Genomic DNA, 27,538 nt, shown 5'->3' with positions numbered 1-27,538 from the left:
ACAAAGATATTAGCATACATATAGTAAGCAGAGTACCAAATTCAAACCTTCAGAGGCTTAAAGCCCCAACATATTATGGAGTCCATTTCCAATATGTAATCCTGTATAAAAATAGTAGTAGTCCATAATGTAAGAGGAAGGAAAATCAACAAGATCCTAATTTTTTCCTATGACTTCTTCTATAGTTTAAACAAAAAATAATCGCATTCAAATTCTTCGAAAGCAATTTGGAGCTTCTGTTTTTCTGTTCATCTAATAATGTACTTAATATACCTTTTGGATCATCAGTTCTAATTGAGTACCTACTATGTGCCAGACACTGTATTTTATGCTGAATTACAAAATAGAGTGATTTAACAGAGAATGAGTAGTGAACTATTTACTTAATTAGGTTGTGAGAAAAGTTTCCTAGGGTGGGGATGGGGTTTAAGTTGAATGATAAGCTGGGGCTTTTAAGTTGAGGCCCCAGCTGTACAAAGATCAACCCAAAAAAAAAAAAAAAAAAAATCCCATTGCCGTTGAGTTGACTCCAACTCATAGTGACCTAATTGGACAGAGTAGAACTGCCTCAGGGTTTCCAAGGAGCACCTGGTGGATTTGAACTGCTGACCTTGTGGTTAGCAGCCATAGCTCTTAATCACTACACCACGAGGGTTTCCTGCAAAGAGCAAGGGAAAGAGCAATATAGAAAGAACTCCAGAAGAAACAGGATCCGGGACATCAAGAAGCGACTCCCCTGCCCCAGTCAGGGAGATAGACCTGTAGAGATCTAATTTTAACAAATGCAGTGTGGTTCCTGCTGTCCTAGCTGTTAAGAACAGAGCATTCTGAGAGCCTAGCAGGGCAGGGTGATTAACCAGAGCTAAGTGAGAACTGTGGAAGGGCTGTGCCAAGCAGAGTATGGAAAGATGTAGAGTAGCACTGTGAAGGCCTAAACCCTGGCTTCACCAGAGATGTCTGTTAAGACAGATTGCTGGGCTGCACTCCATATTCACTGAATCAGGAACTCTGAGTTGGCTGCCTGGGGGGCTGTGTTTGTAACAAGCACCTTTGTCGATTCTGATGTGAGACATTTTGGAACACTCTGGTTTAGAGAGTAGATTGAAGGCAGAAAGATGACTTGGGCACACACCTAAGTGCTTCTCAACTTCATTTTATCTGTGAAATGGAGATTATAATACCATCTCCCTCACTGGGTAACTAAGAGGATTAAACAGGGCACTGGGCCCACTGTAGGCAGAGCTGATACCAGAGAACTCGCTGAATGTCTACGAAAGAGGCAATTAAACTCCTCAAAGAAAACTGGAGATTTACTCTCAGGAAAGGCCAAACCTGAAGGAATCTTGGGCTTGGATATAAGCCTAGAACCGCTCCTAGCCCCAGAGAAACCCTAGTGCTGAGTCAGCTCTCTCCCTGAGGGTGTGTTTGTGAAGTCTTATCTCATGGGACTATTAGAAAAACATAGCTTTGATCATAATTGAGTAAAGAACTGACCAAGTTGTCCCCGAGCTCACTGAACATGTCTTCGGAGCTTGCCTTTTAAAGGAAATGACTATGGCAATGTTACAGCTGTGGGAAACAAGCAAGGGAGACTGGAAAAGCAGCATCCAAAGTTGGGGAGGAAGCCAGTTTCCACTAGGGCAAAAGGACAGCGAACAGCTGCAAAGTTGTCAAATGTTTGTAGGAAGGAAACAGCTGGCATTGCCTCACTGTTGTTTTTCTTTTCTATTTTTACTTCCTCCTTTAAAATTCAAATTGATTTAAAGGATTTTCCCTCTCTGTACCCAAGGCTAAACCTTGACCAATTCTAAGAGCTGCCTCCAGAGAGAATGTCATCTTGTTGAGAGAGGGAAGTTCTGGGGAATTTGGGGAGTTAGTTGGGCAGGTTTGGCAGTGTGACCCTAAGAGGTGGGTCAGGACTGGGAAATGATGAATTGACTGAAACCTCTGCTACAGTCTACACAGCCTGAGAACGGCCACTTGCAGCTGACAGCTGAGCCCTTTCCACATGGTTGGCAGTCTGACAAGCCTTGAGGAAAGAAGGGAGTGATGTCCTCCCCTAACTATAAAATGGCTTACCTTATTCTAAACTAACTACCCACAAACCAACAAGGCACCAAACAAAACCACTTACTTTAGGATTAGCACCAAAAAAGTTATTTTCAGAAAGTGGTCAAGGTTATTTGCAGATTTGTAAAAAAAAAAAAAAAAGGCCTGTCCGTCTAGCCTCCAATTCATTCCCAATGTAGAAGAAATGCTGAAAATTCCTTTTTGTACTGATTTTTTTCAGCTCTACTTCTTCATAGAGATAGTTCTGGTAAAGAATTAGTTTCCTGGTATTGTAGTGAGAAGGAGAATGGGTCTCAGATTTTGTACTTTGTGATATGAGGGATGGTAGCAGGATGATGTTAAAGAAGTGTTCATTCAGTCATGCAGAGACAGTGAGCGGTGAGAGGAAGACCACGAGCTTTGGGGCCAGCCAGGCCTAGGCCCAAATTTCTTTGGGGCTCTGTACTAGCTAGGCCCTTGAGCAAGACGTCTTCCCCATTAGAATTTTCTTGTCTGTTATGTGCCAGGCACTGTGCACTGTCTGGTAGCCTCCAATAAATGGTCATTCCCTTGTCCTTGAGACTTAACCTGGGGCCAGTTATCCAGTCATCTAACTTATTGGAGGCCCAGATAGTTCTTTGTATTGTTAAAGTAACCCAAAAAAAACCCAGTTGTTAAAGTAAGTAATGTTTATTAACAACTGAAGCTTTCTAACCAAAGTCAGGAGTGTGAGGCCCTTGCAGACCTCACACTCCTGACTCCCAAGCAAATGACCACGCTGGAGAGTGTCTGATCCTATAAAAGAAGCATGAATACACTTCTCTATAAGTGCAGGAGAGAGAAAGGTGGTTTGTTGGAGAGGGGGTTGTAGAAGGTTTCTGAGGTCAAGGTACATTTGAAGTGAGTCTTATTCACCAGATAGACAAGATTGGCTGGAAGTAGGAATGGGAGAAAAACGAAGAAAAGAGCATGGTGGTGTGCCCTGCAGGGTCATAAGATGAAATGGTAAACAGCTTTATGTGGCCCATGGGAATGGAGGAAGAGTCAATGAAAGGAGAGGAAGGAAGAATATAGGATTCCGATAATATGAAGAACCGTGGGTAACATGTAGGGAATTTGGAAGTTCTTCCTTGTCAATGTGGTGTCTTTAAAGAGCTTAATAAGGGTAGAAATGGCTCACTCTGATTTATATTTTAAAAGGTACAGTTATGAGGGCCTCAACTAAGGTAGTAGAGCATAAAATGACGACATGTCTGCAGATTTGAGATATATTTAGAAAGTAAACTCTACGTGGCTTGGTGAACAATGAGATGTGAGAAGTCAGTAGGTTAGGAAAAATTCAAGGTAACTCTTGAGCTTGTAGCATCAATCCCTGGGTAGCATATGATGTTGTTTTGCTTATCTGTTGCTGCATAACAACCCACCCCAAAACTTCTTAGTAGCTTAATATAGCAACCACTTTCTTTGCCCATGATTCTAACGGTTGGCTGGGGATTAGCTGGGTGGTTCTTCCGGCAGTCACAAGACAGGCCTCGGCTGGTTTGGGGGCCCCGCCAAACCATGTGGTTATAATTAGATAGTAAATGGGGCTGGAACATTATATATAGATTCGTTTACATAATGCTGCCTTGGCAGCATCAGCTGGAAGTCTGGGACTTCTCTCTCTTCACGTGTGTCTCTCCATGTAGTTCTCTTGTGGTGGCTAGATCACAAAAGCAAGTATTCCAAAAAGACAAAGCTGTGATATGTAAGTGCTTATTAAGATTCTGCTTGCATCATGCTTGCTAAAGCCCAATTGGCTAAGCCCAGAATCAGTGTAGAAGGGGAACTTACAAGGGTGTAACTGCTGAGAAGCATGGTTCATTCAAAGTAAGAGTTTACCTCAAAGACTATAAGACAGGGGATAGAAGGAGAGAAATGGCTTTGGAAAGAAGAGATCATTACATCAGTGTCTGGTATGTTTGCATGTCCCAAATGGCTTTGGGATATTTAGATGGACTTATCTATTAGGATTCCCTGAGTGGCACATATGGTTAAGCACTTAGCTACTAACTGAAAGGCTGGCAGTTCAAATTCACCCAAAGGTGGCTCGAAAGAAAGACCCAGTGATCTATTTCCAAAAGGTCACAACCATTGAAAACTATGAAGCATTAGGTCTCTTCTAAAAGGCTTGGGGTGGCCATGAGTTGGAATTGACTCAGCAGCAACTGATTTGGGCTTTTTTTGTGTGGCAGGGAGGCTCTTAGGCAGTTAGAAATTTGAGTCTAGAATTGGGATTAGAGGGCAGAGATACAAGATAACAGGACTTGATCATTACAGCCACAGGAGTAGAGGAGATGACCCAGAGACAGTGAATAGAGAAAGGAAGGATGAGGCTCAAAGGTAGGAGGAAAGAGAGAGGGAAGGCAAACGAAGTTCAGCAAGAACATTGCTGTGTAAAGGAAGTCAAAGCGAGAGAAGTGAGCTCCATGAAACACGAAAAGGGATGGGCAGTACTCTAAAGTGCTGTGGAAAGATTGTGGGCGATACAGCCAGAGAAGAAGCCATAGATCAGTTAGTAGGACGTAAGAGTAGAGAGAAGGACCAAGTTGTTGAGAGGTTGGTAAGTGTCAGGTGGTCCACCAGACTCTATATAGGATCAGTCATGATACACGCAAGCAGCCCTGGTGGCGCATTGGGCACTTGACTGTTAACTGGAAGGTTGGTGGTTCAAACCCACCAGGTGCTGTGTGGGGGAGGGATGTGGCAGTCTGCTTTCATAAAGATCTCAGCCTTGGAAACCCTATGGGGCAGTTTTACTCTGTCAGCTAGGGTTGCTGTAAGTTGGAATCAACTTGAAAGCAATGGGTATGATACATGTACGGTTCGTTGTAGGGGTGGGGAGGAGAGAAGTTTAACTTGGTGGGTAAGCAGCGTAGCCAAGAACATTAATTCTAGACCATATCACCTGTTGGGAATAGGAGTTCTTATGACATCCTGCCAGTCTTGTCTCAGGACCCAGACCGGCGGCTACTCCGATCCCAGGACATCTGCCTAAAGTCATACTCTACAGCGATTCACAGTCATGTGTCATAGCTCAGAATCTAGCGACAGATAAGTTATTTTGCAAACACTTCTATTTAATGCCTGTTGGAGAGACATTCTCTAGAAGGAGATACAAGAAATTGATAAAAGTGGTTGCTCTAGGGAGGGGAAGTGTGTGACAAGGGGACGAGAGTGGGAGGGAGATCTATTTTCACTGTATTAATTTTTGGTACTGTACGAACTTTTTAAAAAACTGTGCACGTTTGTCAGTTTTTTTTTTCTTTCTTAAATTAAGAAAACAAAATAACTGCTTGCACAGTCACAGGCAGCCAGCCACCAGTATTCTATTCATAGGGAAGCAGAGCAGAGGCCTGCGAAGTCTTCTTTGCTTGGTCTTCCTTTTAATCCACTTCCTGCCAAAGACTTCACTGCTGGTAGAAGCCATTGTCAACACAGACCATGAGCTTGCAGGTCACAGACTTCTCTGAGAAGAAAGTTCTGTATGCCCTCTTGAGAAGAATGTTCAAATACGTTGTTTCAGACACATTTTCTTATGTGTTGGACTCCCTGAAGCCCATCTTTGGTGTCCAGGTTATGAAATTTCCTCTGGCTGACGCCCAATTGTTAGACTGGCAAGACCAGATCATTTCAGAAACCTTGCAGCTGGTTCAGAGTAGAGGCAATGTGTTTCTCTTGGATTACAGACAAGAAGCTGCGGACCAGGATATATCAGGCTAGAAAAAAAATTGATTGGTAAATAAAGTTTGAATTCTAGAAAGCAGCAAGGACTTTGTACGTTAGACTAAGCAGACACTGACTTGGTCTCTTGGAACCTTAAAGTCGAAATCATGGCTCAATTCCTAATGATTGTACAGGAATTTACAGCAAGTATTTCTGAACGCTAATCTGATCCTGGCTTGGATTTTAGGCTCCATGTTTTCCCTTGTCTCCAACTTCTTCATCTACTTGTTTTTAAATTTTGTATAATAAGAAATAGAATGGGAAATAATCAAGGTACATTAATATGAAAGAATAATCCTTTTTTAATTATTTATTTCAAATGCGTATCTGTTTTCATTCACATTTGGTAATCTTTTGTTCCCCGTCACCTATTTTTATAATCTCTTGCATGTATTTAATAGTAGCAAGCACTGTCCCACACTCTTTACGTATATCATCTGATTTAATCCTCACAACAGACCTATATATTCCCATTTTGTAAATGGAGAAAGTAGGGTTCTGAGAAATAAAGCCTCCTTTCAGAGTTTGCCAAGATTACACAGCAAGAAAGTGTTGAACCCAGGATATGAACCCAGTGTGCCCCCAACCCCCACCTGATCCTGTCTTCCTTTCTATGGGCACAGTAAATATTAGGACATGCAATTATGTCAAACACGTGTCAACTCTCTTTTGCATCTAAGGAAGCTGAGATTTAGAAAAAATGAGTTACCTGAGATCACGTAGCAGGTTAGAGTCTTTTGACTTTAAGTCGAAATGTTCTACAGTCTAAGAAATCTGAAAACCATAGCGACGTGAAAAGGAGAATATAATTTCTTTGCTCTTTATGTTAGACATTAAGTGGATGATATAAATAGGAAGACTTTTAGGTTTCCTTAAACAAAAATATAAACAAATTGCTTTTTTGTTAACTCTTTAGATCCAAAGCATTTGACAAAAATTCATTCTTTTTCTTGTATTGTGTTTTAGCTTAAAGTTTGTAGTGCAAATTACTTTTTCATTCAAAAAATTTATACACAAATTGCTCTGTGACATTAGTTGTAATCCCCACAAAAATTCATTTTTTAATAAATGCGTACTTTCATACCTGAACACACGGAAACCGGCATCTTAGCAAAATACTTCTATCCCACTCCCGCGTCTTTGCGGAAGAGTCAAGACACACGGAGCTTAATTAGAAGAGTTTATAATTGTGCTACAGTTGGATTTTGTGATTTGCTTTCATTTGTAAAGTCGGCGTTTCAGTTATAATCATTTTAATAAAATCTGGGTCTGTGCTCAACATCTGAAGCCGTATCCACCTGGGTAGTGTCTGGCATTGAATTTCCGGAGTCTTTATTAAGACTATTTCACATATTCAAACCATCTAACCTTCCTCTGATGAGCAGGGGTTAAATTCAACACCAATTTTGGCCTCAGCAATCATAACGGACAAAAACCCCCTCTCTATTAATACACACACATTGACTCATTCATTTAGTCACTTTTTACTGGTATAATTATAACGTCTGGTTCTCTAGTGAGGGTTCTTTCAAGTCCTAGCAGAGAGCCCATACCAGCGTTACATGTAACAGAGTGTTTGAATGAACAGAAATTCTGATGTGTTTAACTGCTCTTTCAAAAAGATATTTATTTACATTGATAATTATTTTAAGATTCCTGTAAATAAAAAATAGGCTATAAAATAGATTTGCTTTGTAATTTTTGCTTGGGTGTATATATCAATTTCCTTTTAACTCTTTGGGTATTTTTGCAGCAGGGTAGTTAGTGCCTTTTAGAACTGGTGGGCTTTCCTTTCAAGAGAGTTCTCAGGCTCAGATGCCACAGATGTATGGGAACAGGGCTACACTGTAAGTGTACTGTGATCTTTAGGTAAACAGAAACAGTCGGATGTATCCCTTTCATTGGTTTAGTAAGAGTTTTTTTGGTAGGATCTTTTTTGAAATTATGGAATATTTCAAATTAACAAAAATATCTAATGAATACCTATGTACCCACCACCCAGTTTAATAAAACTGTATCTCTTTGCCATATCTGCTTCAGATTCTTTTTTTTTTTTTTTAAAAGAAATAACAGTGATAGCTACAAATCATTCTATGACTGGCTTTGTCCATTTAACATTACTTTTGAGATTTGTCCGTGATGAAATACACAGGTCTCATTCATTAATTTTAACTTGAGTATTTCATTATATAAATAACCACAATGTCCTTATTCATTTTCTAGTTAAAGGGTATGAGTTTGTTTCCAAGTTTTTACTATTACGGATCGTGAGCCATGAACATTCTGGTCCATATCACCTTGTGCTCATTTCTCTAGGCAAAGCCTAGGGTGGAACTGACGGATCTGGGGTTATGTACATCTTCAGGCCTTTTCTTTTTTGAAGAATGGGAAGTCGGCTGATATTTTCAGCTAGTTACCATTTTGAAAATCCCAAAATTTATTGAAATAGTCTAAGTATATTTGAACACCCTTGCCGTTTTATTTTTTTATGCAGTGCAATTACGAGTAAAATTAAGAATGCATTTTGAAGGCTTTCATTTTGCCAGCCATTCATAGGATGAATCAGACATAAATGGCTTCAACTCACTCTGCCTTATTGCTTTTAATTTCACTTTCATATTTAATTAGTTTAAAACAGTTCACAGATTTTAGTAAAATAAGGATATAAAAGGTGGCAAACAGTTTTATGTTCTGAAGAATATGAAATAGAAGAGGCCCCAAAGATGAAGGAAGTGTCTGAGACAAAGAAGAATAAACCCCTTCAACAAGAGAAGGTGCCAGAGCACCAAGCTCAGAAAAAAACAGGAGAGGACAGTGAAGGCAGCTTTTTGGGCATGTCCACCAGCTCCAACTGACCACTTTCAAGCTCCCGATGGAGACCACTTGGGTCATAGTTGGTATCTCAGATACTTAGTGCTGCTGTAACAGAAATACCACAAGTGGGAGGCTTTAAAGAACAGAAATTTATTTTCTAATATTTCAGGAGGATAGGAGTCTAAATTCAAGGTGTGGCTCTAAGGGGAGGATGTTAGTATTCCTGGACATTTCTTGGCATGTGTTCTCTCCCTGTGTGTGTCTCTGAGTCTGTTCTGCTCTTTGTGTGTGTGTTTTAGGTGAAAGTTTACAGCACAAATTAGTTTCTTATTCAAAAATTTATACACAAATTGTTTTGTGACATTGGTTGCAATCCCTGCAATGTGTCAGCATTCTCCCCTTTCCCTTTACACCCTGGGTTCCCCCTGTCCATTGGTCCAGGTTTCCTGTCTTTTCCTGCCTTCTTGTCTTTGCTTTTGGGCAGATGTTGCCATCTGGTCTTGTATACTTGATTGAGCGGTGTAGTGGTTAAGTGCTACGACTGCTAACCAAGAGGTCGGCAGTTTGAATATGCCAGGCGCTCCTTGGAAACTCTATGGGGCAGTTCTACCCTGTCCTATAGGGTCGCTATGAGTCGGAATCAACTTGACAGCAGTGGGTTTGGCTTTTTTTTTGTTGCCATTTGGTCTCGTATACTTGATAGAACTAAGAAGCACATTCCTCACCTTTGTTATTGCTTATTTTATAGGCTTTGGACTTCAGGTGTGGCTTCAATTCTGAATTAGCAGGGTGTCTGGGGGGCCATAGTCTTGGGGTTCCTCCATTCTCTGCAGACCAGTAAGTCTGGTCTTTTTTTGTGGATTTTAATTTTGTTCTACATTTTTCTCCTGCTCTGTGGGGAACCCTCTATTAAGATCCCTGTCAGAGCAGTCGTTGGTGGTAGCCAGGCATCATCTAGTTGTTCTGGGCTCAGGCTGGTGGAAGCTGTGGTTCATGTTGTCCATTAGTGCTTTGGATTAATATCTTCCTTGTGTCTTTGGTTTTCTAGATTATCCTTTGCTACGAACGTGATGGGAACAATAGATGTATTTTAGATGGCCCCTTGCAAACTTTTAAGACCCTAGGTGCTACTCACCAAAGTAGGATGTAGGACGTTTTCGTCATGAAATATGTTATGCCAATTGACCTTGATGTCCCCTAAGACCACGGTCCCCAGCTCTCAGCCCCAGTAACTCAGTCACTCAGGATGTTTGGATGTGTCTGGGAAGCTTCTACGGCTTTGCCTTCGTCAAGTTTTACTGACTTACCCTCAATTGTGTGTTGTCTTTCCCTTCACCAAAGTTAACGCTTGTCTACCATCTAATTAGTGATTTCCCCTCCCACCTCTTCCCTCTCTCATAACCACCAAAGATTGTTTTTTTCTGTGTGTAAACCATCTTTTGAGCTTTTATAATAGTGGTCTCACACAATATCTGTCCTTTTGTGATCGACTTATCTCACTTAGCATAGTGCCCTCCAGATTCGTCCCTGTTGTGAGTTGTTTTGTGGATTCATCATTGTGCTTTATTGTTGCATATTCAATTGTGTGTATGTACTGCAATTTGTTTATTCATTCTTCTGTTGACTGGCACTTAGGTTGTTTCCACGTTTTTGCAATTGTGAATAATGCTGCATTGAACTGTAGGATATATTCCCAGGAGTGCGATTGCTGGATCATATGATATTTCTATTTCTAGGTTTTTAAAGAGGTGCTATATTGTTTTCCACAGTGGTTGTACCATTTTACATTTCTACCAGGAGTGCATAAGAGTTCCAATCTCCCCGCAACTTCTCCAACATTTGTTATTTTCTATTTTGTTTTTTTATTAATGCAAGTAGTATCAGGGTGAGATGGTATCTCATTGTAGTTTTAATTTGCATTTTTCTAATGGCTAATGATTCCAAGCATTTTCCCATGTAGCTGTTAGCTGCCTGTCTTAGGCTGGGTTCTCTAGAGAAGCAAAATCAGTAAAGCATATAAATATGTATATAAATAAATAAAAGAGAGATTTATATCAAGGGAATGGCTCACGCGGTTGTAGAGGCTGGAAGGCTCCAAATCCACGGGTCAGACTGGAGGCTTCTCCTGACTCAGGTAGCTGCAGGGACTGGCGAACCCAAGGATTGGCAGCTCAGACAGCAGACCTATAGCTCACAGGCTGTGGGGACTGACAAATCCCAAGATTGGCCGGCAAGATGGCAGGTAAGCTGCTAGCTCAAGTCCCAAGAACTGGAGGCCAGACGAACAGGAACCAGTTGCAAGATTCAGAGTGAGCAAAAGCCCAGGAGCCTTGCCAGAAAATCCATCTACAATTGATGCAGGCCACACCCGATGGAAATTTACTTTCAACTGATTGGCTACTCACAGCAGACCCCTTAATGGAGGCGATCACACTATATTAAATCTTATCATGGATGTGATTACTTCATTATAGGCCTGCCAAACTACATCATAACTGCCAAGGTACTGAGAATTATGATCTTTGGTGAAGTGCCTGTTCATATCCTTTGCCCATTTTTTAATTGGGTTATTTGTCTTTTTGTTATTGGGGTCTTGAAGTATTTCATAGATTTTAGAGATTAGATCCTTACTGGCTATCTCATAGCCAATTTTTTTCCCCCAGTCTGTAGGTTCTCTTGTTACTTTTTTGGTGAAGTCTTTTGAAGAGCATAAATATTTAATTTTAACGTGTTCCCAGTTATCTAGTTTATCTTCAGGTGTTTTTCTACCATTAGTTGTGGTTTGTATTGTATTTATGCCATGCATTAGGGCTCCTAACCATGTCCCTATCTTTTCTTCCATGATCTTCAGCGTTTTAGATTTTATATATAGGTCTTTGATCCATTTTGAGTTAGTTTTTGTGTGTGGTGTGAGGTATGGGTCCTGTTTCATTTTTTTAAAGATGGACATCCAGTTTTCCCAGCACCATTTGTTAAAAAGACTGTCTTTCCCCCCATTTAATGGACTTTGGTTCTTTGTCAATAGTGAGCTGAACACAGGCGTATGGATTTATATCTGGGTTCTTGATTACATCCCATTGGTCTATGTCTCTGTCTTGTACCAGTACCAGGCTGTTTTGACTACTATATACCATATAGTAGATTTCAAGATCAGGTAGTGTGATGCCTTCTACTTTTTTTTTTCATCAATAATGCTTTGCTTATCTGGGCCTCTTTGCTTTCCATATAAACTTGGTGATTACTTTTTCCATCTTGTTATGGAATGCTGTTGGTATTTGGATCAAAATTACTTTATATCTCTATATCAGTTTGGGTGGAATTGACACTTTTGTAATGTGAGTCTTCTTATCCATGAACATGGTATGTGTTTTCCATTTAAGTAGGTCTCTCTCGGTTTCTTGCAGTAGTGTTTTGTAGTTTTCTTTGTATAGGTCTTTTATGTCCCTGGTTAGATTTATTCCTAACTATTTTGTCTTTTTCAGGAATATTATAGACGGTATTGTTTTCCTGATTTCCTTTTCGAAGTTCTCTTTGTATATAGGAATCCAACTGCTTTTTGTAACGTCTATCTTGTATCCTACTTCTTTGCTGAATCTTTCTATTAGTTTCAGTAGTCTTCCAGTGGAATCTTTGGGGTTCTGTATGTATAGGATCATATCACCTGCAAATGGGGATAGTTTTACTTCTTCCTTTCCAATTTGGATGCCCTTTATTTCTTCTTCTTGACTTACTCTAGACAGGACTTCCAGACAATGGTAAATAGGAGTGGTGATAAAGGGCATACTTGTTTTGTTCCTGTTCTCAGGGGAATGCTTTCAGCGTCTCTTCATTGCGAATGATGCTGGCTGTTGGTTTTGTATAGGTGCCCTCTATTATGTTGAGAAATTTCCCTTATATTTCTATTTTATTGACAGTTTTTTTTTTTTTAAATCAGGAATGGGTGTTGGACTTTACCAAATGTCTTTTCTGCATCAATTGAGATGATCATGTGATTCATTTCTTTTGTTCTGTTTACGTGGTGGATTACATTGATTGATTTTCTAATGTTGAATCATCCTTGCATATCTCTTATGAATTGCACTTGGTAGTGGTGTATTTTTTTTTTTATATCATGCTGAATTATTTTGCCTAGAATTTTGCTGAGAATTTTTGCATCTATAATGGTCTGTAATTTTCCTTTCTGTAGTGTCTTTGCTTGGCTTAGGTATCAGGGTTATTCTGGCTTCATAGAATGAATTCAGGAATATTCCTTCCTTTTCTATGCTCTGAAATAGTTTGAGTAGTACTGGTGTGAGCTTTTCTCTGAATGTTTGGTAGAATTCTCCAGTGATGCCATCTGGGACAGAGCTTTTTTTTGTTTTGTTTTTTGTACCTCTTCAATCTCTCTCTCTCTCTCTCTTTTGTCATGGGTCTGTTCAGATTTTCTACCTCAGTTTGTGTTAGTTTAGGTAGGTAGTGTTTTTCTGGAAATTTGCCCATTTCCTCTAGGTTTTCAAATTCATTGGAGTACAATTTTTCATAGTTTTCTGTTATGACCCTTTTTATTTCGGTTGGGTCTGCTATAAGATCCCCTGTCTCATTTCTTATTTGGGTTATTTGACTCCTCTCCTGTTTTCCTTTTGTCAGTTTGGCCAGTGGTTTGTGGATTTTGTTGGTCTTTTTAAAGGACCAGCTTTTGGTCTTGTTGATTCTTTCTGTTGTTTTTCTGTTCTCTAGTTCATTTATTTCTGCTCTAATTTTTATTATTTCCTTTCTTCTGATGGCTGTGGGCTTCTTTTGTTGTTCTCTTTCTAACTGTTAGAGTTGTAGCACTAACATTTTGATTTTGGCCTATTCTTTTTTGATATGTTTGTTTATGACTATAAATTGACCTCTGAGCATTACTTTCGCTCTGTCCCAAAGGTTTGGTATAAAGTGTTTTAATTCTCATTTGATTATAGGAAGTTTTTTTATTGCCTCTTTGCTATTTTTCTGTTACCCAGTTGTTTTTAAGAAAGGTGTTATTCAGTTTCCTTGCTCTTCCTGTTATTGGTTTCTACTTTTACAATGTGATCAGAGAGAATGCTTTGTATAATTTTCATGTTTTGGATATTATTTTGGGTTGCTTTGTGGCCTAAAATGTGGTTGTTTTAGTCATCTAGTGCTGCCATAACAGAAAATAACCACACGTGGATGGCTTTAACAAAGAGAAATTTATTTTCTCACAGTCTAGTAAGTTACAAGTCCAAATTCAGGGCATTAGCTCCAGAAGAAGGCTTTTTCTAACTGTTGGCTCTGGAGCAAGGTCCTTGTCCTTGATCTTCCCTTGGTCACGGAGCTTTTTTGGGGGGCAGGCACCCTGTGTCCAAAGGATTCGCTGTGCCCCTGGTGCTGCTTTCTTGGTGGTATGAGGTCACCAACTCTCTGCTTGCTTCCCTTTCCTTTTATCTCCTGAGAGATAAAAGGTGGTGCAGGCCACACCCCAGGGAAATCCCCTTTACCTTGGATCAGGGAGGTGACGGAGTAAGGGTGGTGTTTTAGTCCCACCCTAATTGTCTCAACATACAACTACAATCACATAATGGAGGACAACCACACAGTACTGGGAATCATGGCCTAACCAGGTTGATACACACATTTTTGTGGGGACATAATTCAATCTATGAAAATGGTCTGTTCTGGAGAATGCTGCATGTGCACTGTAAAAGAATGTATACTTTTCTGCTCTTGGGTGGAGTGTTCTATGTATGTCTATAAAGTCAACTTGTTTCTTCTATATTTTTGTTGAGTTTCTTTATAAATGTTCTATCCTTTACCAAGAGTGGCATGCTGAAGTCTCCTACTCTTATTGTAGAACTATTTATTTCTCTTTTCAGTGGTGTTAGAATTTATGTATTTTGGAACCCTGTCATTGGGTGTGTAGATGTTTACCAGCGTTATGTCTTCTTGGTGGATTGTCACTTTAATCATTATATAATGTCCTTCCTAGTATTTTATGGTCAGTTTTGCCTTAAAGTCTATTTTATCTGAGATTAGTATCACCACTTCTGCCCTTTTTTGATTACCATTTGCCTGATATATATATATGTATATATTTTTTTTTTCATCCTTTGGTTTTTAATATATTTATTTCTTTGTGTCTAAGGTGTGTCTCTTGAGGACAGCATATTGATTTTTTTTTTTTTTTTTCCCATTTCACCACTCTCTGTCTCTTTATGGGTGCATTTAAGCCACTTACATTCAGTGCGATTATCAATAGGTATGAGTTTATTGCTGTCATATTATTGTGCTTTTTTTTTTTTTGTGATGCTAACATTTTCTTTGTTCCTCTTAGTTTCCTTCCTGTGCTGAGTTCCTTTTGTTTACAGATTTCGTTTTCTTTTCTTTTGTTATTATATTTTGTGTTACTGAATGTTTATTTTTTTCTTCTGTTGAGTAGGTTTGTTAACTTACTTTGTGGTTACTTGGAAATTTACCCTTATCTCCCTGAGTTTGATTTGAACCAGTCTTTTATTACTTGATATCACCTTAACTTCCTCTCTATTTGAAAGTTCTATACTTACACTGTTTAGGCTCCCTTTTATTGTTTTGAAGTTGTCGTCATTTATAGACTGATGTCTCTATGCCCCTATTTTATGTCTTTTAGCTTTGTTTTATTATTAAGAGTTCTTTACCTAGGTTGGTATCTGGCTGATGCTGTCCTGTGTCCTGGACTCTGGTTGTTGTTTGCTGTTGTTGGTTCTCTAACCGAAGGACTCCTTTTAGTAGTACTTATAAGTTTGGTTTAGTTTGTGCGAATTCCCTTAATTTCTTTTTATTTGAAAATGTCCTACTTTTGCCACATTTGAGAGAGAATTTTGTAGGATGTATTATTCTTGGTTGGCAGTTTTTTTCTTTCAAGGTTTATATATGTCCTCCCTTTGCTTTCTTGCCTGGATGGCTTCTGCCAAGTAATCAGACCTTAACATTATTTTTTCCCCTTTGTAAGTAACTTTTCCTTTTTCTCGAGTTGCTCTCAGGATTCTTTCTTTGTCTTTGGTGTTGGTAAATGTGATTATGAATTGTCTTGGAGACTTTCATTTGGAGTCTACACTATTTGGGGTTCATTGATCTTCTTGGATGGTCAGCTCTTCTTATGATATTTGGGAAGTTTTTTGCCAGCAAATCTTGAACACTCTTCTCTGTGTTTTTGGTTTTGTTCACTGTTCTGGAACTCTGATCACAGGCAAATGTTTGCTCTTGACTGTGTCCCACATAATTCTTAGGTTTTCTTCATTATTTTCTCTGATTTTTCCTCAAACAAAGTGTTGTCCATGGATTTGTCTTCAATCCCCCTGATTCTGTCTTCCATTGTTTCAAAATTGTTCCTAAGACCTTCTATTGAGCCGTCCATTTCTGAAATTTTGTTGCTTATCTTTTGAATTTCTAGTTGCTGTTATTGTATAATTTCTAATTATTTATTTTGACATTTTTTCCTGTATTATTTTCCTCAATTTTTCTACTGCTTTGTCTGTGTTTTCCTTGACTGTCTCTATTTTTTTCTTTGGCTTTGTCTGCATTTTCCTTGATCTCTTTCCTAATTCCTTGGAAATTCCTTAATGTTAGTCTTTTGAATTCTGGGTCAGGTAGTTCCACTACTTCTTCTTTTAGCAGAAGATCATCTGATTCTTTATTTTGGCCACTTACTAGAGCATTCTTGTTCTTCATTTTTATGTTTTGATATTGTCTGCTGTCTCCAAGACATTATGGTATTATTTTCTTTAATTTTTGATTGCATGTTCATTTGTTTCATCCTGCTCTTTTGTTTTGTTTTGGTAAGTAAGGCCAGGCAGGCCAGGCGTGCTTTGTTGCTTGCTGTCTGTCTTTGGGCATGATAGCTTTCACTGCCTTGTCCAAGCAGGCAGGGTAGCAGCAGGCTGTGTGATCTGACTTTGCTATACACTGGTTTGGTGAGGTGGCTGAGGGCATACTGGGTGGGTGCTACTGGCCTCGTGATGTTGGCCCAGCAGTGTGGAAGCAATCACAGCCCTTTGCCAGACAGGCAGATGTGTTTAACAGGGAGTGGTACAGGCTCACTTCCCACCGTTCAGTAGCTGGTCAAGTGGCGAGAGGGTTGGACAATGCAGGCTTGTAGCAGCAGTAGGCCTGAGCCCAGGAATGCTTTAGCTGCCATGGCATGCCATGGGTCTGAGTGAAGGGAGGGTGATGTATGAGGCTAGGTGGCAGGGTGGGGAGGGGAAGAAAAGGGAAGGAAGAGAAAAAATAAGAAAAAGGAAAAATGGCATCCAGTGTTGGTGGGCTAGTGAGGGCAGGGTGGACCCAGTTACCTGTGGGAAGGAGGGGAGGTGACATCCTGGGCTAGGTAGGAGGGAGAAAGAAAAGAAATGAAAAATGAAAGGAAAAAATATTGCCATGTAGCAGGTTTGTGGGTGGGGACTGGGCAAACCTGGGGTAGTGGCAGGCTGCTGTGCCAGTAGATCTCTAGTTGCAGCAGTATAGTGGGGTCCAGCAGGAAGAGAGAGAGATGGTGTACAGGGCTAGGTGGAAGCAAGAAGAAAAAGAGAGAAAGAGAGAAAAAGTAATTAAAAAAAAATTTAAAAACTGGCTACACAGTGAGGGCCGGTGAATGTGGGAAGGGCAGAGCCAAAAGCTGGTTGGAGGGAGGGGAGTTGGCTTATGGGGATAGGTGAGAAGGAGAAAGAAAATAAAGAGAAAAAATGGCAACTCAGTGGGAGTCGGTGAGTCGGGCAGGACAGGGTTGTCTTTGGGTGGTGGCAGACTGGTGGCTCTGTAGCCATGGTGGTATGGGAAAGTGCAGAGGAAGGGGTGGCAGTGGCATATGGGGCTAAGTGGGAGGGAAAAAGAAAAGGAAGAATGTGAAAAGAAAAGAAAAAATAATGAAATAAAAAATAAACAAATAAGAACTATGAATCCATGGGGGCCACTGGGTAGGGGCATGGTGAACCTCAGCACCAGTTGAGAAGAAGAGGAGGTGACATACAGGGCTAGGTGTGAGGGAGAATGGAAAGAAATAAAAGAAAGGAAAAAGATGGTGGTGTGGTAGAAGCAGGTGGGTGGGATGGGGCAGACCCAGGGCAGCTGTGGGCTGGTGGCCCTCTAGCCAAGGTGTTACAGCATGCTGGAAGTGGTGCATGGAGCTAGATGGAAGGGAGAAAGAAAAGGAAGAAGGGGAAAAATGGCATGGTAGAAGCCAGCAGATGGGTGCAAAGTGGACCTGGGGTTGTGGCAGGCTGGTAGTTCTCTAGTAGAACAACATGCCGTAGCCAGTTGTAAAGGGGTGGAGGTGGTGTATAGAACGGAGGGATGAGGGGTGGGAAAGTGTGTTTCTTTGGTTACCAGGTGCTCTGTCTTCTGTTGGTAGCTTCTTAAATTTGCTTTCCCATACTCCCCGTCCAGGGTCAATGCTGGCTGTGTTCCAAAATGGCGACACTATACCATGTTAGTTGCCAGGAAACCTGCATTCTGTATCTCTCCTTGTTTTCTGTTATCTGTCAGTTTCTTCTTCCATTCAGTGTTTGATCCAGTTCTTTATCCCCTCATTTGATGCTTAGGGTTCCAGGATTGATATTTGTATCTGTTTTACTCAGTTTTTCGGGTCTTTGCTGCAGAGGGTTGGCATGATGCATCTGTCTAAGGTGCCAGGTTGGCTCCATTCTCTTTTTATAACTCATAAGTGATTAGGTTTAGGACCCAGTCTACACTGGTATGGTCTCATTAACATAACAAAAATCCATATTTCCAAACAGGATACATCTACAGGCACAGGGGCCAATACTTCAATACGTATTTTTGTGAACACCATTTATTCCATAACAGCCATTTAAAAAAAGCCTAAGTTAAGTCCAATAAATTGACTCATGTTTTTCTCAAAGAGGGCTGAACCCTCTTTCTTTCTTCCCTCTCCCTCCCACCTGCTGCCCAAAGCCTCCACAGAAGGCAGGGCCACGCCAGCCAGGTCAACTCCATTTGCTGAGCGCACAAAAAGAATGCAGCTCTGTACAGACATCATCATCCTTTTTGGCATGTGAGAGAGTAACAGCGTAATTAATCACGTATTTTATGCACTGAAAGCAGAAACACAGGAAAAGAAAGTTGGTGGAAAGGGTGAGATGACCCACAGAAGTAAGAAATCTAACTATTAATGCCAACCAATCTGGGATACGCTTTTTGTGACATTTTGTTTGACAAATACTTATCGAGTGTTCAACATGTGCCAGGCACCCAATATTTAATCTCTGCTGATAGGGTTGCTATAGGGTTGCTGTGAGGCGGAATTGACTTTATGGCAACAGGTTTGGTCTTTTTTGGAACGACAGCTCTAAAATAATGATTTAATTTTTCTTTCTGAAAAATAACACTTTAAAGAGCACTGAATTAAGTGTCCAGTACTGTAATTTGCTTGCCCTGTTTCGTTCATACCCCACAGTTATTTTAATAATATTAACTCACCAGCATTTATTCTGTAGATATGATTGCCAGGTACTGTGGTAAGTAATCCTTGGAGGCACCAAGCTCTATAAATCTGGTCCATCTCTTAGGGAGCTTACAATATAGATGGGCAAGTATATGATTTATACTGAGGAAAAGCATCCCCATAACAAAGATGTAAATGAATAGTAAGTGATTTTAGCCCTGAGTATCACCAGGACAGAAGTCCCTGGGTGGTACAAATGGCTAAGCACTAGGCTACTGACTGAAAGGTTGGTGGTTGAAATCCACCTAGAGTCATTTTGGAAGAAAGGCCTGATGATATACTTCTCTACTTCTGAAAGATCACAGTCACTGAGAACTGTGTGGAGCACAGTCATACTTGGACACATATGGACTCGCCATGAGTCAGAATCGACTCAATGGCAATTGGTTTACTACAAGGACAGAAGTATCTCTTTGGCCTGAGGGGTATATGCAGAAACTTTGAAGAAGGGTGTTTTAATAGAGAGGGAGAGATATGTAGGCTAAGACTCTGAGTTGGGAGAAGATAGTGTTGGGTGTAGGGAGAATATATACCCTGTTTGACTAGAGAGAATCTTTTGTAGACATCCAGGTAGTCTTTTCCTTAACTTCTGACATGTAAATCACTTCTTCCTTTTTCTCCATGAAGTCTACCTGCTGCTAAGGTCAGCTGTTCAAAGGCCTTTTTAAAGCCCCCAGGATTTACACTTACTGCTGCCTTGGCCTAAATCGTTCTTATCTTGCCTCTCTACCTAGTGGGTTATTTACTCCTATTTGTTATTTACTACTTATCTTTCAAGGCTCATCCAATATTTTACCTATTCTGAGATACTTTCTTCAAGGTGAATGAGTCCCTGACCTGCTATGTTCCCATGGCACAATAGTCACCTTTAACAGAGAATTATATTTTTGTACCCTCGATGTGTCATCTTCATCTTTGCACCCCAGTTTCCTCAAGAGTCTTGGCATAAAGGAATATTTTGGTTGTAGAGTGAATAAATTGGCTGGTTCTAACCTTCATAAGGTGAACTTCACTTTCCTAGCTGCTGACTCAATTCCAATTGACAGTGTCTTTTACAGATTCTGAGTGAACTGGGATACTCCCCATTATCCTGACTTTAGAAAACCTTGGATAAAGGTATTATTATTTTTTAGGTCAAGTGTTTTATTCTAGACCTAGGCAGCTGATAAAAGAATACACCATACACCACCTGTTTCCTGCTTTTCGCTTATGTTATTTTAGGATTCTATTTATATGCTACACATTACCACATTAGATGCTTGAAAAGCTGTTTTTCAGCATCGCTCTATATGGTGATTTAAGGACAGACAGGAAGGCTGCAGCCTCAGCCCCTCTCCCCCATGCACTTTTCTGATGTGTGATGGTCTATTATTAATGATGTGTGCCTTTAGGTGAGGATTTCTCAATCTTGGTATTATTGACCTTTTGGGCAGGATAATTCTTTCCTGAGGGGGTCTGTTCTGTGCACTGTAGGATGTTTAGCAGCATCCTTGGACTCCACCAACTGGAATCCATTAGCACCCCACTTTTCAGTTGTGACAACCCAAAGTATCTCCTGACCCTGCCAAATGTCCCCTGGAAGATAAAATCAAAATTATCCCCACTTGAGAACTACTGCTTTAAATCAAGAACTTCTCCTTTATAAACACACACACACACACACACACATACACACACACGGCCTTCAGTACTCACTTAAAAAAATCTATCCCTCATGTTCTTTGAGGTGGGAAGCTGCCAGATAGCCACTGGGCAGAGCTAAGCCACCACTTTCCCGCCATCGCGCCCCCAGAGGGCCTGCGCCCACCCCATGATGATGGCATCATTACAGGAGCTGTCCACCAATCCTGATGGACCATGCCCCTGAACATGCCCTGAAGAAGAGCCCACCTACTTTGTTTCCTCCCCACATATAAATCCCTGTGCCTGCTGATCAGGGGACCATCTTGGCAATGCAGCTACCAGGGAGCTGTTTTGCTTGGCCAGCCAAATAAAGTTTTTCTTCCTTCTCTTTCAATCCACTAGTGCCTCAGTGTCATGCTGACCGAGACCTGGAGGTCCTGTAACATATCTTGGAGAGCCAGCCAGGAGCTCCGCTCAGTGTTCAGGGTGCACCAGTCCCAGCCCTAGGAGGACCTCAGCAGCTGGCAACCGAACCACTTGTTCCGTCTGGGCCCCTCTGGGCAGACGTGCTCCGAACCCAATGGCCACTCCAGAAAGCAAGGGAAGAAATTTGCAATAATCAGGTAAGCACTGTTTCTGGTGGATTTGAATCCTGGCAGGTCCATAAGGTTGTCAGTGGTAGATAGGACTAGACCCTTGCCATCTGGTGGGCATCCCTCTGGGTTGAGGGGATGTCTTTCTGGTGGGTGCCCCTCTAGGTTGAGGGAACATCCTTCTGTCTGAGTGTATCTGGAACCAGTGGCCTTTGTCTGTCTCTTTGTCTTCCTGCAAGTGTATAGGATTAAGAAAGTGTGTAATATTAAAAGCATTACGAATGTTCACCCTTAGGGTGTATTTTAAAGAATTGGGATAAATTCGGCTATGATCGTATGAAAAAGAAGAAATGAATTTTCTTATGTAATACTGCCTGGCCCCAGTGTTGTCTAGGGGACCAAGAAAGTGGTCACTGAACAGATCACTGGACTGCAACACCATCCTTCAGCTAGATTTATATTGCATAAGAAATGGTAAGTGGGATAAAAAACATTAAGTGGAAGCCTTCGTGTCATTGTATAATGATGAGGAAACTCAGATGGTATGCAAAATCTGTGTACAAAAGGAAAGGAAAAAGCCCACCACGGATGGTCCTTTCGACCCCCTGGAAACACCACAGCTTCCTTCACTTCATCCTTCTTTTTCTGCTCCTGCCCCAGCTGCTGTGGTGTGCCCCAGCTGCTGTGGTGTCCCCCAGCAGGACATGGCTCTCCTTCCAGACCTGTGCTGGGTCGGGGAAGGGCAGCCAGGGGAAGGGAGAGTGGGCTGGTGGGAACTGCCCCCTCTCCTCCACTGTCCTTTCCCAGAGCCTGGGGGAGGGTGGAGAACCCAACAGGAAAGTAGAGCCCTCCAATTGTCCTGGAGATTTTCCCTTGTTGCCACCCCATATGAGAGGGGGCACCCTATCAGGGGAGAAATACTGCCCAGGGTGCTGTGGAGCCAGGACAGAGCCAACAGGGAGGGCCAGCCTCTGGCCAGTATTCCCTCCACCAAACTCCAGCAGCAGATGGGGGCCTGGTTCAAGTTCATGTTCCCTTTAGTACAGCAGACCTGATTAACTGGAAGAATTCCACCCAGGGTATTCCAAGAACCCGATAAAAATGTATGAACTGTTTACTACCATCTTTAACTCTTTTGATCCCACATGGGCAGACTGTCAATCTCTCTTAAAAAACACCCCTCTCCTCGAAGGAGAGGCTAATTGTCCTAGACAGGGCCTGAGAGGAAGCCCAGAGATGACATGATGCTCAGCTGACCGGAGATGCAGTTGATGACGCCTTCCCTCTTCAAGACCCCAGCTAGGATCACAGTTGCCCAGCAGAGTATGATTTGCTCACCTGTTATCAGGGCTGTCTCTTAGTGAGCCTTAACAATGGAATACCTAAGCTTTTAGGTAGGAGTAAGGAATATGAGATTAAACAGCATAAAGATGAGGATCCTTCAGCTTTCCTCGAAAGGATTTGTAGAATCTTTAGACAATACACTGCTCAGGAACCAGAGGACCCAGCAAACGTTCGGATGGTCAATAATCTTTTTGTGCATGAGCATCAGGGTGTAACTGCAGGGTCCTCACTCAAAATCTGGGCCCCTGGAGGCAACCAGTAGCTTACTTCTCTAAGACTATGGACCCAGTCACCCGTGGGTGGCCAGCATGCCTTAAAGCAGTAGCTGCCACTGTACAGATCCTGAAGGCAGCCAAGAAGCTAAACTTGGGCCAAAGTATTTGAGTTCGTGCCCCTCATTCGGTACTCACTATACTGGAACAGAGGAGGAGTCATTGGCTATCCCAGAGTCAAATAACTCAATACCAGGCTTTTTTGATAATCCCAACGTGCTGCCCCAATCTGCTGTTGCTCTAAATCTGGCCACCCTTCTCCCCCACTCTGCCCCTGGGATACCCCATCCACCATGACTGTGTCCAAATGATGGACCTGGTCTATGCCAGCTGCCCAGACCTACAAGATCAACCTCTAGCAGATGCGGACTTAGAGAGCTTCACAGACAGGAGTAGCTTCATAGAGGGTGGCCAACGGAGGGTGGGCTATGTAGTTGTCAGCCACATTGAGGTCCTTGAAGTGAACGCTCTCCCCAATGGAACCTTGGCCCAAAAGCCGACCTGGTTGCGATGATCCAGACTTTGCAGCTGGTCAAGTCCAAGTGAGTGACCATTTACACAGACTTGAAGTACATATTTTCAGTTTTACATGTGCACGGGGCTTTGTGAAAGGAGAGGGACTTTTGAATTCTGCTGGTAAAGAAGTCAAACACGGCCAACAGATTTTACAACTTCTTGAAAAAAAAAAAATTTTTTTTTTTTTTTTTTTTTTTTTTTGAGGTGGTGTCACTTCCCACCTCTGTGGCTGTGGTACAATGAAAGGGATATCAGTAGGGAGATACAGAAGTGGCCCAGGGCAACCAAAGGGCTGACTTAGAGGCCAAGCAGGAGGCAAGAACAATGACCCTAGTGGTAGTTTCTGCCCCCTTTCCACACCCTACCTTGCCACAAGCCATGGAAAACCCCTGTTAACAGTGATAAAGACCTTTCTGTGGCTGATCAGTGGCAGCTCTAGAAAAAGGATAAGTGTTTCTGCACAAGGGATACAAGGCTATTCATTCCACAACCCAGGATCCCCAACATCCTTTTAAAGCACCTACATGAAGCCATCTACTACAGGAGGGAAATGAGGTATGACTGGGTAAAGAGACACTTTGTTGGCCAGAATTTGCAGGCTATTATTACCAGAGACGTTACTAGACAATGTATCACCTGTCAGAAAAACAACTCCAAGACCTTCTAGGCAGTGCCAGAGGGGACCCAGTGCCAAGGATATGTTCTGGGAGAAGATTGGCAGATAGACTTCACTGAGATACCCTGGGTTCCAGGTGATTACAGGTATCTGCTGGTGTTTGTAGACATCTTTTCCAATTGGATTGAAGCATTCCTCTGCAGAACTGAAAAGGCCACAGAAGTTGTCAAAAGACTGCTGGAAGACATCATCCCCAGGTTTGGCCTGCCAGAAAGCATCAAGAATGACGATGGAACACACTTTACTGCTCAGGTTTTACAATTCGTAGCCCAACAGCTGGGGATTAAGTGGTGTCTTCACAGTATGTGAAGACCCCAATCAGATAGAAAAGTAGAAAGAATGAACCAGACTGAAAAAACCCAACTGACCAAACTTTGCCAGGAGACTGAAGTTACTTGGGTGAAGGCCTTTTCCTTGGCTCTGTTCAGGATTAGGGTTGCACTCTGAACCAAATTTAAGGTAAGCCTCTTTGAGCTTATGTAGAGGAGTCCCAGCCGCCATAACTTTTGGGAGGACTTAAATACTTTGGATCCTGAAGACACTTTTGAGGCTGAGAACATGCATGAGCAAGGCCAGGTAGCTATTAAACAATATTTGTATTCTGTGGCGGGGGTGCTTGACTCTTTTCACAGGTACGTGACATGGCAGATTCTTCCACAACCCCAGATCCCTCTCCACGTTTCGAAGCCTGGCGGTTGGATATATGTCAAGACCTAAAATGCTACAGACCTGGCAGAAAAGTGAAAGGGACCTTTTGAGGTGTTGATGTCAACCCCCAATGCAGTCAAGATCACCAGAAAGCGAGCGTGGATCCACCACTCTTGCATCAAACCAGCCCCTACTCCCGATATCAACCAACAAACCCTGCAAAAAAGTAAGAACTGGCAAGACAGTGATAATTGGGAGACGTTGCCTTTAGAGGGTTTAAAGTCGTTTAAGAAGAAACAGGCAACATAGACAATTGTGTCAGTTGATTGTCATCGGCTGGTGGCCGTGCGAGTCGTTTTAGCCTTGTTGGTCTTTATTTCCTGGTTTTGTATGACCTGGTGCTTGTTTCTGGCTGGGCTCAAAGACTGACTGTCAACAACCAAGGCCCAGCGTCATAGGATCTCTGCAATACATTAAAGGCTGCAATTGCAAGCTTAACATGGTTTCTTCCCCTTCTATGGCCCCATGATCATGGTTGTCCTGTTGCTTGTATTTGGGCCTTGTTTGCTTAACCTTTTAATAAAGTTTATGTCTTTCACACTCCAAAAGTTCCATTTGCAGATGATGTTACAACAGGGATATTGCCCCGTCTCTCCTGAACTGGTTATAGCCAGAGCCCAGTTCTATGCCAGTGCCCCTAGCTGGCATGAAATAGATACAGAAGAAAGTCCCTGTCTGGCCCAGGATTTTGGCCTTATATGGGATCCAAATCCAGAAAATAAAAGGGGGAGTGAGGCGGGAAACTGCCAGATGGCAGCTGGGCAGAGCTAAGCCACCATTTCCCCTCCATCAGGGCACCAGTGCGACTGCGCCAACCCCATGACGTCAACATCATTACAGTAGCTGTCCACCAATCCTGATGGACCACGCCCCTGAACACGCCCTGAAGAACAGCACACCCCTATTCTGTTTCCTCTCCATATATAAACCCTGTGACTACTGATCTAGGAGCCATCTTGGCAACACAGGTCCCGGTGGGCTTCTTTGCTTGGCCAACCAAATAAAGTTTTTCTTTTTTCGCCTTCAGCGGACTCATGCCTCAGTGTTGCACCCAGCGAGACCTGGAGGTCTAGTAACATCTTGGTCCTCTAGAAGGCGGAAGAGAGACAGAAAACTGAGTTTTTTTAATTGGATTCCCCGGAGCCACTAGTGGGTATATAAAAGATATGACAGAGACCATAAGTACTTGTATTTCAACATAGTAAAGGTAATATCTCTATGGGATTGTTGAAGGGGAAATGCCATTGTAGCTTCTTTATTCTCAGCAACCCTTCTCAAGAAAAATGAGAGTTTACCATTATTAGTTACTAACAGCTTAGGGTAACTAACCATCTCATTTTGAGACTGAAGGAATTCCTAGGTCATGAAAATTTCATTGTTAAAATTGGGAAAGTCCTGGGCAAACTGGGATGAGTTGTTCACTCTAAACTTAGTGTATAACCCTTTTAACCCCTGTTTCATGTGGTCCAGTCTCTGTACGGAGTCTCATTCAAAGAAGCCCAGATCATATATTCATTAGTAGTAAAAATCAAATAACTTTCTAATTTTTGTGCTTTTAAAAATGTATTAAAGTGGATTCCTTACCCCACCAGCAACAACTCTTTTACTTTTTCCCTTCTTCCCAGTTATCTGATACCTATCTACTCCAGTACATTTTATTTGCTGTAAATTTTCAAAATTCTCTCATTTATTTTGAAGATTAATTTGGTATCATTCTCCTTTCTTCCCATCTTTCTGGACACCTTCTTGGCTACCTTTCAACATAAATTTCAGAAACGAATTTGGCAATGACAAAGAAGACAGTCCTTGGATGGATGGGTACTGAAAAAAGAAACCGAGTGGGCAGAGTCATCATTCTCTTCTGTGGGGAAAGGAAAATTCCAGGATCATTTACATGTAAATGATATATATATCAGTTTATAAACTCCTTTCCAAGAACAATAGCTAGCCGGAAATGAGAGCAGAGAAATAACGCTAAGATTTGAGTTTTGATGGGATGTGAAGATGGAAAAGACAAAATATATCCAGACAGGGTACTACCCAGAGCAGCTCTGGGGAGGATATAAGGCTGCCTGTGTTCAGTGTTAGTTCCTGAGTACTTGGCAAGGGGCAGAGGTAAGGGGTAGGAGTAAGGGTACTAAAGGAGAATAAAATTTTCTGTTTCATAACACTGAGTAAAGCCAACGTTACATTCTCTTGGTAACATCCTTATCTCTAGCTCCTTTCCACCCATTTGAGTCATTCTAAATCTAGCTACCTTTTGGCAAACGAATTTTCCCCTCTTTCAGTTTTGAAGTCACTACTCCACCCACCACAAAATCTTTTCTTTAGCAAAAGTGTTCAGAAACACAGGACATAGACATTCTTAAGCTCAGAAAGGGAAATAATAAACTATGAAGTCACAGCTCTGGCACCAACTAAAAGGAGATGAAAATAGTTCTCATGTCTGCAAGCAGTAACACTTTAGAAAAAGGGAGAGAGAATACTGGACCCTAACATTCTATGAAATTAGATGACCTATTGCATTCCCTATGTTTAAAATGTTCCCTAAACAACCTTCATAATTTGCATTTTGAATGCAGTGGAATTGAAATCATTTCCTTCACTTACAAAGTTCATTCCTTCTGCTTGGTGTAAATGATCACAGTATCTTGAAGATAAGGAAGGAACCAGTTGTAGACAAGGGCATCTATTTCTGTTTATA

The 27,538-nt window shown here is 41.6% G+C and overlaps 1 long non-coding RNA gene across 1 annotated transcript; it reads left to right on the top strand.

Annotated features, from left to right (window-relative positions):
- Positions 1-3,909: 3,909 nt before the first annotated feature.
- On the top strand, positions 3,910-24,805 carry LOC126061674 (uncharacterized). Its single transcript, XR_007513866.1, has 3 exons — positions 3,910-4,004; positions 21,128-21,348; positions 24,759-24,805. It is a non-coding gene; the product is annotated as an uncharacterized LOC126061674 (long non-coding RNA).
- Positions 24,806-27,538: the final 2,733 nt, after the last annotated feature.

The sequence above is a fragment of the Elephas maximus genome, chromosome 18 (genome assembly GCF_024166365.1).
Source record: "Elephas maximus indicus isolate mEleMax1 chromosome 18, mEleMax1 primary haplotype, whole genome shotgun sequence".
NCBI lineage: Eukaryota > Metazoa > Chordata > Mammalia > Proboscidea > Elephantidae > Elephas > Elephas maximus.
The sequence above is the reverse complement of the archived record's forward strand: the minus strand, read 5'-3'. Positions and strand labels throughout refer to the sequence as shown.